This window comes from Schistocerca americana, chromosome 5 (genome assembly GCF_021461395.2).
Source record: "Schistocerca americana isolate TAMUIC-IGC-003095 chromosome 5, iqSchAmer2.1, whole genome shotgun sequence".
In the NCBI taxonomy this organism is placed as follows: domain Eukaryota; kingdom Metazoa; phylum Arthropoda; class Insecta; order Orthoptera; family Acrididae; genus Schistocerca; species Schistocerca americana.
In genome coordinates, this window is record NC_060123.1 from 583520337 (window position 1) to 583535417 (window position 15081).

Sequence of the window (15081 nt, forward strand, 5' to 3'; positions counted from 1 at the left end):
AGGTTGTGTTTATCCGTTAAAGTTACTAATAACTATTTTCTTGAACGAGAATGTTAATCATTCTCTTGCCTAGTTAGGCTGGCGACCGTTTTCTTTATCCGTTAAACAGTGCAGATGGGTAAAATTTTGTTTGTTACTGTTCAAATACTTACGTAATTCTGTCATTTCCGATAAGCCACCCCCGTTAGGTACAACTCGGTCAACACAACAAAATTCCTCTCAAAGGCTAACACTGCTCTGTTGCTTTATACCATAATTGTTTTAATTAGATAGTTATATTTAACGACCTGCCTCCTACTTTAAGGTTATGGTATAGCAGTAGCAGACGGTAGTGTTATATACTATTTTGTACTGGATCGAGTTAATAAGGCTTATGTGATCTATATGGATATATGTACTTCTCTGGATTTGCTCTCTTTATTCTATAGAGTTTGATAGTGTATATGCTGTGTACAATTGTATGTTTTACCCGTTTTAGTACTGGCCACTGATGTCTGGCCTTTAATTACTGTTGTTTTGTGGGTTTGCTGGTCGGCTATTCAATCGAAGTTACACTGATGTTAGCCTACTAGAGCGGATAAGCTCGTGAAAGGATATTGGCTGGGAGTGAGATAGTTCACAGTTAAACTTTGTATTGCTACCAATAAGTGGATGCAGTCTATTGTGACTGGATTTTGAACGTCCTTCCCGTTGAAATAAAAGTACTTTTGCTAATTACCCTTGCTTATGTAAGCCATTTAACATTCAGTTCGCTGAAACTTGTCTTTTCAAAAGCCTTTGTATTTCTGTTTTATTCCTTATGTTCATAACAAAATTTCTTAACTCTGTAAGTACGCTTCTGCGCAGTTCGACTAATCTCGCATTTCAGAAAAATTACCTTGCATGTTGATTTGTTTTAAAATACTATTCCTTGTGCAGTTGTAATTGAATAACAGCGCCTTTCACTTCAAAAGAGCCTTCAGTTGATTAGTCCTTGTGTTTTCTTTTAATCTACTTGCGAATTTGTTACATTTTTTGCTTTTTGTAGATGTACTTTGACAAAAACATTTATAAGCGTGTTACTCTCCAAATGCAATCTTGCCAAATAGTGACTGCACATACATTGCACTGCTTTCTGGTTCTGATCGCTTTCTGTTAATTATTTTATCCTTATCCTTCTTTTTTTTCTACATTTCTTCAGTAAGTCTATAAATGATATCTGTTCATCTTTTGATTAAAAATGTTCTTGACTGTGTTTAAAAAACTGACAGTAAAATTTTGTGCTTTATTCTTAGGAAATAAATTTATCCCTGGAAGTTTTCACACCAATTCTCTTCACTCTACCCCTTATCACCATCGTTTCCCGTTCATTGTAGTTCACTATAGTTACGTCGCAGAACAGCACTTTCCTCCCGTACCTTTATTGCAAATGTCTGTGATCTTGGGCAAAGCGGAGCCATCTTTGTTTATGTATCCGGTGAAACGTGACGCTCTATTCTGCCATCTATACATCTCACGCTCTGTACAGCAGACTGTTTGATCACTTAACAGTAGCTTGGCGAAACTGTTGTTTTTGTGCGGTTCTTTGATACAAGAATTCGAAGATGGCAATCCTCAACAGCTGATGTTTTCCTTCTACGAACCAAACCCGGCTGTCTAGCAATAGTATGCCTTTCAGCGTACCGTTTTCACGACTTAGATATTTCATTTTGCCTCATATCAAGTTCTCTTGCTACATGTTGCTATGAATGATTCTTCTGCAGAAGAATCACTCCACGAATAGCTTCCGCCACAGTTAATTGTTTGTGTGCGCTGTCCTGACACTGTTACGCCCTTCCATTCCTATGGAATGTTGTATGCTGTGTTTAGGGGCTCTAAAATGCTGCACACTCACTTCGTTTTGAGTACAGATTACATAATGACATGGTGAGTAAGTCTAAAAGGCTAAAAATCATGTAAATGCTAGATTAGTACAGTTTTTTTGCCACTAGTAATGGAAGTGCTATAGTGACCATTGTTTACTCGTGTGGACAAGTCCTCAAGCTAGTGACGTTTTTTAGTAGTATCATCCCTATCATAGTAATTTGTAAAACATTATCTAGATTATTTAGTTCATAAAATAATAAAACAAGGCCACTGAGTTCTTCTGTAGCACAACGTCTCGTCCCTGTAATTTTCTTCTTATTATTGCCTTTTGACGGAATTTAGAAAGAATATTTCACCCTTTAACGACATGTGGGTTTTCGTGAAACTTCTTTACACATCGTATACTAAACTGGAACTCGTATCCACACCACTACTTTTGGTGGAAATACCCTCCTTGGGGAGAAATATTCTACTGTTAGGAATCAAGCTGCGAAGATGGTTCCGTGAACTTTGCAGTTTATACGTAGCAGTATTGATCTCGAAAGGCAACGGTCTGGCTTGGATTTTCATGTCACCAGAATGAAATTATATGTTATCTTGAGACTGTAAGCTGACGTTGTTTGCATCATTTAATAGACAGCACCTGTTTTACTTCTGTGATACACATGGATTCAGTTGTTCAGATTTCACAGTTCACACAGTACTATCTAACCGCAATAGCTTAGTTTATCGAGTAAACGGAGATTTCTTACTACGCTCTCTCGCTCATAACACACTGTAATATGTGACGAACTCCGATTACGCTTGTGGCTGCATCACAAGAGAGGCAGGTGTCTGTCTGTAAAGGTGTAGGAGGTCGTCTTTAGTGGAGAGGCCTTCGCTAGCGCTAATGGAGAAGGAGGGGCTGCATGGAAGGGATGGAGCAGCGGGGGGCGAGAGGATGCAGTGATCGCCGGGCTGCGGTGATAGGGCGCGCGCCATCAGGGCGCCGAAAGGCGGAGGGCGCAGCCAGTGATCACCGGACCAGCCGCCTGCGGCACCAGGCCCTAACGAGCGTCACACGTCGGCCCTGCTGCTCGCGCCGTGGCAGCCTGCCGAAAACACTGCCTTGTCAGGCACGGGCCCCAGGGGAGGGATGTGTGTGTAGGGGGGAGGGGGGGGGGTTAAGGCTCGACACTGATCAGGTGTTTGCGTGAGGTCTTGTTCACGTGTAGTGGCTTGCGGCCTGACGATATACAGAGAACGACCAGCCAGTTAAAGTAACCCTTTCACAGACACACTGTATATGCCGTCCACAATAAACCCAACACAGTTCAAAAAAATGGTTCAAATGGCTCTGAGCACTATGGGACTCAACTGCTGAGGTCATTAGTCCCCTAGAACTTAGAACTAGTTAAACCTAACTAACCTAAGGACATCACAAACATCCATGCCCGAGGCAGGATTCGAACCTGCGACCGTAGCGGTCTTGCGGTTCCAGACTGCAGCGCCTTTAACCGCACGGCCACTTCGGCCGGCCCAACACAGTTCGTGAGTCCACAGACACAAACGGCGAACGACAGCAAGCTGAGTCGGTGAAAAGAGGGAGAGGAAAGATCCTCCATGAAGAAAAAGATAACACACGGATTTCTCAAATTTTCCCTAAATTTTAATTTCCTGGAGATTATGTTAAGCTTGTAACCTCCCTGTACAAATATAAAAAATATAAAATAATGCAGTGTAGCCTTCCCGTATAAATAAAAGAATACAAAATAGTGAAAATCGGATAATTAAGTTATGAAGTCTGAATACTGATAAATCTTAACTCATGAAAAACTGGTAAATTTTGACGTAAGCAGCGCTACGCCATTGCCCAGTGAAATCGATCTGAATTTGTCCGTAAGAAATAAACTTAAAAATTCTTACCTCCTGATGGTGTCGCCGGATAACGCTGTCTATATATCTGGTCGTAAATGGCACAGCTTAGTGCAATGCTGGCCTATCTACTAATACTGGATAACATTTGTCTGAGATTTGAATTACTAGGAAAACTGACTTTACTTAGTGACACCACTACACAGCTGTTCGTCTGGTTACTAAAAAGCTCATGACTACAATCTGACCAAAATTGTGGAATATTTTAATTTAGATAAATAACTGGGTCGGGACAGGCAATAACTTAAGGGGAAATTACACGTTTATAGTTGACTGCTAAAAACAATTATATTCTGAAAAAAAATTTACGCTATTCATAAAGATCTACAATCCTTTACACGGGAAAACTGAATATATTACAAATCTGCGTCAACTCGTTCTGACGAATCACAAAAGAAAAGATTGAAACGAATTCATATTAACATCTCAGACAAGTGACTAAACTACGCGCATACCAATAAAAATAATAGAATTTACCTTATAGTAGATGGTTGGCTTAATTACACTCTTGATTTTTCATCAAATTAACAATTATTCATTTGTCCATCATCATCTCATTTCGTTGTATCATTTATCTCCGCCGCTGATCACAATTATTATTCAGCTCCATATAATAAAGTATTACAATTTGTTCTGCACTGAGACTTTAACAACTATTAACTATAAACTGTGCTGTACCAGCGACAGACTACCACTACACTGTAGCAGTGAGCGGCTGCAACAGCAGCAGAGACTGCTCTGACCTGCGACTCTATTGCAGCTCTCTTTTGACAGGGGCAAAGATATTTTATGTCTGATGCAGCGCCAATGAATTGTCGTTCTAGCAAGTGAGCAATACATCGAGATTACATTCGTTCCAGCAGGGTGGTGAACACCTTACAAGGTGACATAATAAGCATTGATATACGCAAATTACGACTCAATATGCTCGAGTACTGGCCACAGACGAATCAGTCGGCACCGACTGACCACCACATGATTCTCAACCGATGGTGCCACTTGAATGTGGCATAGAGGTGCTGTCCAGTCCGTTGTCGATTTTGCACACCTTAGAACCATCACTTCCCACTGAAGAAGCTCCTCAACTGGCACCATGAGGCTGACTAGACTCCGTTACGGTCCTCTCCTCTCCCCCCCCCCCCCCCCGCCCATCCGCCACTCCAAGGAAAAGTCCCTGGTAAAACCGAGAATCGAACGCGGTACTCCACATGAGCCGGCCGGTGTGGCCGAGCGGTTCTACGCGCTTCCGTCTAGAACCACGCGACCGCTACGGTCGCAGGTTCGAATTATGTCTCGGGCATGGATGTGTGTGCTGTCCTTAGTTAGGTTTAAGTAGTTCTAAAGTCTAGGGGACTGATGACCTCAGAAGTTAAGTCCCACAGTGCTCAAAGCTGTTTGAACCATTTTCCTCCACATGACAGTCAGCTATGCTAAGCACACAGCTACGTAGGTTAACTTGAAAAAAGTATTATGATATTAAACATTTCATATATTTCATTATTATCATTAAAATTGAAGGCAGTTGTAGGACATCTGAAGATATCGCAAGGCACATTTGGGGAGGTGGTGCGTGGTATTAAACTATGCCGCCCTCCATCTCCAACCGCAGTGGTCTCGCTTTATTAGAGTGGCATGGGCTGTCTGTTTTACCAAGTTGCATTTGTACGTGTGCAGGTCTGTGTTTATATATGTGCGTTTCCCTAGTCAGTAATTCTCAACTTCGGAATATTCTCCAAGGATAATAATTTGAAAAAGTGACGAGGAGTGACACGTATAAGCAATGTAATTGCTTTGGCTTACACTGACAGAGTCAGTTGACGTAAAGGTTTTCTAAATATCGTATCGCGACATAATGTAAAAACCTATGCTGGGAAAACCAATGTTTCGGCCGCAGTTACAAAGACGTTCTTCTGGGTCTACTGATGCGCTTTAGCAACACTGGGACGCTGAGTATACCGGAAGCCTATACGCCCAACCCAACCACGATCCACCGCAAAAGAACTCAATCATCCGTTCTTTGACTACCCGTGCACAGCGCCTAATTGATGCCCAAAGCATAAGAGAAGAGCTTATAAGGCTGCGTAAAACGTTCGTGGCCAGAGGCTACGCTCATAAATCGATCCAAACACCCATGGTAACAAACAAACTTTTATGTCAAATATAAGCAAGTCAATGAAGTTGGCGACTTCGTTGGTAGCCAATAATTATTGTATGTATGGGAATCTCAGAAGGAACCACAGGTATTCCAGGACTTACACAACGGGCTTTCAGTAAGGAATCAAACACATTTCTTTTTCTAGGCTAGTTTCGGTTGAAAAACATGTGTAATTTGTTGTGGGACGTCTTGGAATATTCCCGCGTCTGAACCTACAGTTTCATAATGTTCCGATAGTTGGCGGCACTATACGTAGCCTTCAAAATGACGTGTCTAACGGAGGTGCTTTCCAGTCAGAGAGCTGTCATTGAGTTCCTTTTTGGCGAAAAACAGGGCATCGTAGGTACTACGTAGACGCTTGCAGTATGTCCGTGAAGACCTAGCAGTAAACACAAGCGTGGTGACTGGTTAGGCGAGTCGTCTGTCACTACCTCGGCAAGGTCGTGCAAACCTGCTCTATCTCCCATATGCAGGCCGGCCGCACACAGCTATGACTTCTGCGATGATGGAACGTGCGGACACTCTCATATGAGGTGATCGACGGGACAGAAGCAGACACCTCGCTGCGTAACTGGACGTCTGTGTTGGTAGTGCTGACACACTCGTCCACCGTTTGGGATACTCATAGGTGTGTGTCCTCTTGCCTCGTCACCGTCTAACAGAAGACCATAATGAGCTTCCATCTGTTTGGCCCAATGAAGAATTCACTTGGTGAGGAGCAGTACGTGAATGACTGGGAGGTTGGCTTCGACATCGGCCAGTAGGATGGTCCCATATGGATGTACAGGCCCTTCCAGTAAGGTGGCACAAGGCCATCGCATTGGACGGGTGTTATGTTGAAAATAGAGATTTCGTAGTCAAAAGAGTAGTAAATAATATACTGTGTTAGAATCCTGGATAAAATCAACCTGCTTTAACAAAAAATTGTTGCATTACATACTGAACGCCCCTTATATTTTTTTAGATTTCCAGTTGGGCACTCGATGTAGCTGAAGTAACTATCGCTAGGGAGACGAGTGGTGCAGAGGAAGCAAGTTTTGTAGCATGTGGCTACCCTCACTGTGGATAGTTAGCTTCCTTTTCTGAAAAGGGGTTGTAAGTAGCACTTGCGATTTACTGATAACGGGAATGCTTCTTTTGCTAATGGCGCACAGCTTGCATCTACATCAGCGAATTATGTGGCTTTCTGAAAACGACTTAGATGAATGAGTAGAGGACGTTCTGTGTGCCGTACATAGCAATGTTTACTTCCAGCACCATAGAAGACTGCCAGTCTCGCTAGCGGGATGAAAGCAGAGCTCACCATCTGCAGCATCGTCGACAGGACTGACTGCGGACCTTTGGTACAGAGCCGAGTGGAGGGTCTGAATCAGAGGCTGAGACGGTTCTGCGACCGTGTGGGCTGCAGATTCCTCGACTTGCGCCATAGGGTGGTGGGGTTTCGGGTTCCGCTGGAGAGGTCAGGAGTCCACTACACGCAACAAGTGGCTACACGGGTAGCAGGGGTTGTGTGGCATGGGCTGGGCGGTTTTTTAGGTTAGATGGCCTTGGGCAAGTACAGAAAGGGCAACAGCCTCAACGGGTGCGGGGCAATGTCAGGACATGCGGGGACCAAGCAGCAATCGGTATTGTAATTGTCAACTGTCGAAGCTGCGTTGGTAAAGTACCAGAACTTCAAGCGCTGATAGAAAGCACCGAAGCTGAAATCGTTATAGGTACAGAAAGCTGGCTTAAGCCAGAGATAAATTCTGCCGAAATTTTTACAAAGGTACAGACGGTGTTTAGAAAGGATAGATTGCATGCAACCGGTGGTGGAGTGTTCGTCGCTGTTAGTAGTAGTTTATCCTGTAGTGAAGTAGAAGTGGATAGTTCCTGTGAATTATTATGGGTGGAGGTTACACTCAACAACCGAACTAGGTTAATAATTGGCTCCTTTTACCGACCTCCCGACTCGGCAGCATTAGTGGCAGAACAACTGAGAGAAAATTTGGAATACATTTCACATAAATTTTCTCAGCATGTTATAGTCTTAGGTGGAGATTTCAATTTACCAGATATAGACAGGGACACTCAGATGTTTAGGACGGGTAGTAGGGACAGAGCATCGAGTAACATTATACTGAGTGCACTATCCGAAAATTACCTCGAGCAATTAAACAGAGAACCGACTCGTGGAGATAACATCTTGGACCTACTGATAACAAACAGACCCGAACTTTTCGACCCTGTATGCACAGAACAGGGAATCAGTGATCATAAGGCCGTTGCATCATCCCTGAAGATGGAAGTTAATAGGAATATAAAAAAAGGAAGGAAGGTTTATCTGTTTAGCAAGAGTAATAGAAGGCAGATTTCAGACTACCTAACAGATCAAAACGAAAATTTCTTTTCCGACACTGACAATGTTGAGTGTTTATGGAAAAAGTTCAAGGCAATCGTAAAATGCGTTTTAGACAGGTACGTGCCGAGTAAAACTGTGAGGGACAGGAAAAACCCACCGTGGTGCAGCAACAAAGTTAGGAAACTACTGCGAAAGCAAAGAGAGCTCCACTCCAAGTTTAAACGCAGCCAAAACCTCTCAGACAAACAGAAGCTAAACGATGTCAAAGTTAGCGTAAGGAGGGCTATGCGTGAAGCGTTCAGTGAATTCGAAAGTAAAATTCTATGTACCGACTTGACAGAAAATCCTAGGAAGTTCTGGTCTTACGTTAAATCAGTAAGTGGCTCGAAACAGCATATCCAGACACTACGGGATGATGATGGCATTGAAACAGAGGATGACACGCGTAAAGCTGAAATACTAAACACCTTTTTCCAAAGCTGTTTCACAGAGGAAGACCGCACTGCAATTCCTTCTCTAAATCCTCGCACAAACGAAAAAATGGCTGACATCGAAATAAGTGTCCAAGGAATAGAAAAGCAACTGGAATCACTCAATAGAGGAAAGTCCACTGGACCTGACGGGATACCAATTCGATTCTACACAGAGTACGCGAAAGAACTTGCCCCCCTTCTAACAGCCGTGTACCGCAAGTCTCTAGAGGAACGGAGGGTTCCAAATGATTGGAAAAGAGCACAGGTAGTTCCAGTCTTCAAGAAGGGTCGTCGAGCAGATGCGCAAAACTATAGACCTATATCTCTGACGTCGATCTGTTGTAGAATTTTAGAACATGTTTCTTGCTCGAGTACCATGTCGTTTTTGGAAACCCAGAATCTACTATGTAGGAATCAACATGGATTCCGGAAACAGCGATCGTGTGAGACCCAACTCGCTTTATTTGTTCATGAGACCCAGAAAATATTAGATACAGGCTCCCAGGTAGATGCTATTTTTCTTGACTTCCGGAAGGCGTTCGATTCAGTTCCGCACTGTCGCCTGATAAACAAAGTAAGAGCCTACGGAATATCAGACCAGCTGTGTGGCTGGATTGAAGAGTTTTTAGCAAACAGAACACAGAATGTTGTTATCAATGGAGAGACGTCTACAGACGTTAGAGTAACCTCTGGCGTGCCACAGGGGAGTGTTATGGGACCATTGCTTTTCACAATATATATAAATGACCTAGTAGATAGTGTCGGAAGTTCCATGCGGCTTTTCGCGGATGATGCTGTAGTATACAGAGAAGTTGCAGCATTAGAAAATTGTAGCGAAATGCAGGAAGATCTGCAGCGGATAGGCACTTGGTGCAGGGAGTGGCAACTGACCCTTAACATAGACAAATGTAATGTATTGCGAATACATAGAAAGAAGGATCCTTTATTGTATGATTATATGATAGCGGAACAAACACTGGTAGCAGTTACTTCTGTAAAATATCTGGGAGTATGCGTGCGGAAGGATTTGAAGTGGAATGATCATATAAAATTAAATGTTGGTAAGGCGGGTACCAGGTTGAGATTCATTGGGAGAGTGCTTAGAAAATGTAGTCCATCAACAAAGGAGGTGGCTTACAAAACACTCGTTCGACCTATACTTGAGTATTGCTCATCAGTGTGGGATCCGTACCAGATCGGTCTGACGGAGGAGATAGAGAAGATCCAAAGAAGAGCGGCGCGTTTCGTCACAGGGTTATTTGGTAACCGTGATAGCGTTACGGAGATGTTTAATAAACTCAAGTGGCAGACTCTGCAAGAGAGGCGCTCTGCATCGCGGTGTAGCTTGCTCACCAGGTTTCGAGAGGGTGCGTTTCTGGATGAGGTATCGAATATATTGCTTCCCCCTACTTATACCTCCCGAGGAGATCACGAATGTAAAATTAGAGAGATTAGAGCGCGCACGGAGGCTTTCAGACAGTCGTTCTTCCCGCGAACCATACGCGACTGGAACAGGAAAGGGAGGTAATGACAGTGGCACGTAAAGTGCCCTCCGCCACACACCGTTGGGTGGCTTGCGGAGTATAAATGTAGATGTAGATGTAGAGCCCCCTCCACAGACAGCCACACGTGTACGGGATCCTCTGAATCGCATTTTCTACAGTCAGTGTAGTATTTAATCCTACTATCAGCACATAAAACTGACGGGTTACTATAGAACATTGTACACCCACTATTATAAACTATTAAATACACTACCATATACACTAATATACATTACTGTATTTTTCATACGTGAGTTTCAGATTAGTGATAAATGCCGGCCGGAGTGGCCGCGCGGTTAAAGGCGCTTCAGTCTGGAACCGCACGACCGCTACGGTCGCAGGTTCGAATCCTGCCTCGGGCATGGATGTGTGTGATGTCCTTAGGTTAGTTAGGTTTAAGTAGTTCTAAGTTCTAGGGTACTTATGACCACAGCAGTTGAGTCCCATACTGCTCAGAGCCATTTGAACTATTTAGTGATAAATATTCAACGCAGGATGTCTTTTAATTGTTGTAAAGATCTGAAGGCACTCAGAACTTATACGAAATCTGTTATCATTGTAAAGACCGGTGCAACAACAGAGTATCATAATAATATTGATTTACGAATTTAGTTTGTGAGTACCGGCGCCCCCTCCTCCCTAGGCTTTCGAAGTACAACCTTTTTAGTTCCCTTACACTCCGTGCCTAATGCTACAAGGAACCTCTGTGAACCTAGGGGTTACAAAACTGCCGCCCATGAGGAAACACTGCTAAATATCTACCTGACATGCAATGAATAATTAAAGAAACAACAGTAGCAACTAAATTATGGCAGTGGGTTTTCTACTAAATGAAAATCAATGATCCAGTAACAGTAATTTATTTAAAACAACACAAGAAAAGAAGATTCCTTGAAAATAATAACCTAAAACTCTTAATCAAAAAAAGAAAAAAAATTCATCTGAAATCTATGGAAGAAAGACATTGGCGGCTGTGGGTAAGGAAACAGATGCATTTATCTCTCTCACGACACATCGACATATATTCCTTCGACTTTACTTTGACTGTTAACATTAATTATTACTCGACTCCGCCATGGATTGGAAGAAGTTCTAATGCAAGGTGGATACGCCAGAGATTATTAGATACACGTCTAAGCTCCGAGGGCAGCAGAAACACGTATTACTGTTAACACTACCCCACGTTGCCTATCCTGAAAACTAACTGTCCTGCCCCTCATTGCTGACTAAAAATTTCTCAATGCACGCAGTTCTCAGTACAAGTATCACGGTGATTATTGCTACATACAACGCAATGCTGCTGTAAGTCACGCTCTTGGTTCGTATGCGAGTAGCGTGTGCAGATGGGCTGCTACCCTAGTAAACTTTCACTAGCCATCGACACTTATGGGCGAATCCCGCTGCACCGCCCAGCGCTGGACGGAAGACTTCTCCCTCGATTCAAGATAAGCTACGGCTGGCCGAAAGCTTGCTGACTCCGAATAGGAACAACTACTCTCTACAATCCAGACTAAGGACTTCGCACCGCGGGGTCAACATGTGTCGCCATTTGTGGTTCGCCACCTGAGCTTCGACCAATGTGCTGTTTCCGCCTCGATGACCAGTCGCGAGGCAGACCCGAGAAGCCTCTCCGAACAAAAGAACTGGTAATAACATTTAACTCCCACCAAAGTATTCCGCATACTACAGCCAATACAATACGCCCCGTCGCTCACTTCTCTAGCTTTTAACGCAGGTGTCGAGTTTCTCGCCCATAAAAAGGCAAGTAAAAAACCTAACACGTAACTTTACGTGCTGTATGCTCTCACGAGACTCCGCGAAAAACGTTATGTCCCAAACTCTGTACCACAGCATTCCTAGGCAGCATATTTCTAGCATAGGTTTCTGACTTCCCTTCGGCTGGCTCATAGCTTCTGTAGGTTCAGTTTCATTGTTTACAGCGTCACTCTGCATTTTTCAGTCCACATTTCTAAGGAAAAAGCTGCAGAGTGGCGTCAGACACAGGAGGGAGCCACAGTGCCCCAGCAGGTGGCCCGGCCAGACAACGCTCACATCCTCTACCCACGCAATAAGCTCAGCAACTTGCCAAACAGGAAGCTCGTTTTAAATTCCTGTCATTCCGCTAGCTCAGGACAACAGAACTTTTGGCGGAGCTAGCCTGCTGCCTACGGTACTACATGCACTGTTGTTATAATAAATGCAGGAAGAAAGTAGGAGATGAAATCAACTTGAGACCTAGTAATAGTTAGTTATCAGTTTGCAAATTAACACGATATACGAGGGAGATGTCATAAATAACGCAGGTCTGTAAAAAACTGTTTTTTGAAAGTTGTTTGAAATTTGGTAACCGAATTTTATGCACTTTTCAGCGCTGATTTCAAAAATGCAATTCATTCTTTTCTGTCGCGTCAGGTTTTCTCACAAAAAGGGGCTATTTTTGGGTTGTTGTTGTTGTGGTCTTCAGTCCTGAGACTGGTTTGATGCAGCTCTCCATGCTACTCTATCCTGTGACAGCTTCTTCATATCCCAGTACCTACTGCAGCCTACATCCTTCTGAATCTGCTTAGTGTATTCATCTCTTGGTCTCCCTCTACGATTTTTACCCTCCATGTTGCCCTCCAATGCTAAATTGGTGATCCCTTGATGCCTCAGAACATGTCCTACCAACCGATCCCTTCTTCTAGTCAAGCTGTGCCACAAACTTCTCTTCTCCACAATCCTATTCAATACCTCCGCATTAGTTACGTGATCTACCCACCTTATCTTCAGCATTCTTCTGTAGCACCACATTTCGAAAGCTTCTATTCTCTTCTTGTCCAAACTAGTTATCGTCCATGTTTCACTTCCATACATGGCTACACTCCATACAAATACTTTCAGAAACGACTTCCTGACACGTAAGTCTATATTCGATGTTAACAAATTTCTCTTCTTCAGAAACGATTTCCTTGCCATTGCCAGTCTACATTTTATATCCTCTCTACTCCGACCATCATCAGTTATTTTACTCCCTAAATAGCGAAACTCCTTTACTACTTTAAGTGTCTCATTTCCTAATCTAATTGCCTCAGCATCACCCGATTTGATTTGACTACATTCCACTATCCTCGTTTTACTTTTGTTGCTGTTCATCTTATATCCTCCTTTCAAGACACTGTCCATTCCGTTCAACTGCTCTTCCAAGTCCTTTGCTGTCTCTGACAGAATTACAATGTCATCGGCGAACCTCAAAGTTTTTACTTCTTCTCCATGAATTTTAATACCTACTCCGAATTTTTCTTTTGTTTCTTTTACTGCTTGCTCAATATACAGATTGAATAACATCGGGGAGAGGCTACAACCCTGTCTCACTCCTTTGCCAACCACTGCTTCCCTTTCATGCCCCTCGACTCTTATAACTGCCATCTGATTTCTGTACAAATTGTAAATAGCCTTTCGGTCCCTGTATTTTATACCTGCCACCTTCAGAATTTGAAAGAGAGTATTCCAGTTAACATTGTCAAAAGCTTTCTCTAAGTCTACAAATGCTAGAAACGTAGGTTTGCCTTTTCTTAATCTTTCTTCTAAGATATGTCGTAAGGTTAGTATTGCCTCACGTGTTCCAACATTTCCACGGAATCCAAACTGATCTTCCCCGAGGTTCACTTCTACCAGTTTTTCCATTCGTCTGTAAAGAATTCGCGTTAGTATTTTGCAGCTGTGACTTATTGAACTGATAGTTCGGTAATTTTCACATCTGTCAACACCTGCTTTCTTTGGGATTGGAATTATTATATTCTTCTTGAAGTCTGAGGGTATTTCGCCTGTCTCATACATCTTGCTCACCAGATGGTAGAGTTTTGTCATGACTGGCTCTCCCAAGGCCATCAGTAGTTCTAATGGAATGTTGTCTACTCCCGGGGCCTTGTTTCGACTCAGGTCTTTCAGTGCTCTGTCAAACTCTTCACGCAGTATCTTATCTCCCATTTCGTCTTCATTTACATCCTCTTCCATTTCCATAATATTGTCCTCAAGTACATCGCCCTTGTATAAACCCTCTATATACTCCTTCCACCTTTCTGCCTTCCCTTCTTTGCTTAGAACTGGGTTGCCATCTGAGCTCTTGATATTCATACAAGTGGTTCTCTTCTCTCCAAAGGTCTCTTTAATTTTCCTGTAGGCAGTATCTATTTTTGGGTATAATAACAAAATTTAAGCAATTAAGCAATTCATCACATTTTTTTAACGTTATAAAATTTCATGTTATTTATAAATCATGTTCTGAACTACATTTCCAGTACACTTCCATTTCTCTTTAAGCTCGTAAGTCCTTATAATAACGCTTTCGCTTTCTGTCGAAGCTTCTTTTATTGCATTTCCGGCTGTTGACTCGTTGAGAATCATCTCTTTTTTATCATCCAGCAGTAGTCCGCCATCATGTTGACATTCCATCTTCCTTGATATCTTCTTTCCATTCTTTGATGTCTTGGTGGAATCTCTTCACTTATATCACCAATGTTTGCAGGGAAGTAGTCAAGATGTGATGCTTCGGGTCCATGAGGAACAGGGCGAATGGCTGATTGAATGTTAGGGTAAGAAATATCCTTTTTGTTTTCCTAATTGAGACCTCGTACGTTACAAGAACAAAAATAACAGTCATCACTACGATTTTTGGGTTCCCTCCAAACCATTGGAATTCCAAAATATAAGGACTGCTTCTTACGTTGATGCCATTGGCTCAGTTCTTCACCACACACTGATGAAACTTTGTGTAGGGCCCAAGGCTCAACTTTATACCAAAATAGGCGAAATATGCTTTTTCAACCAAAT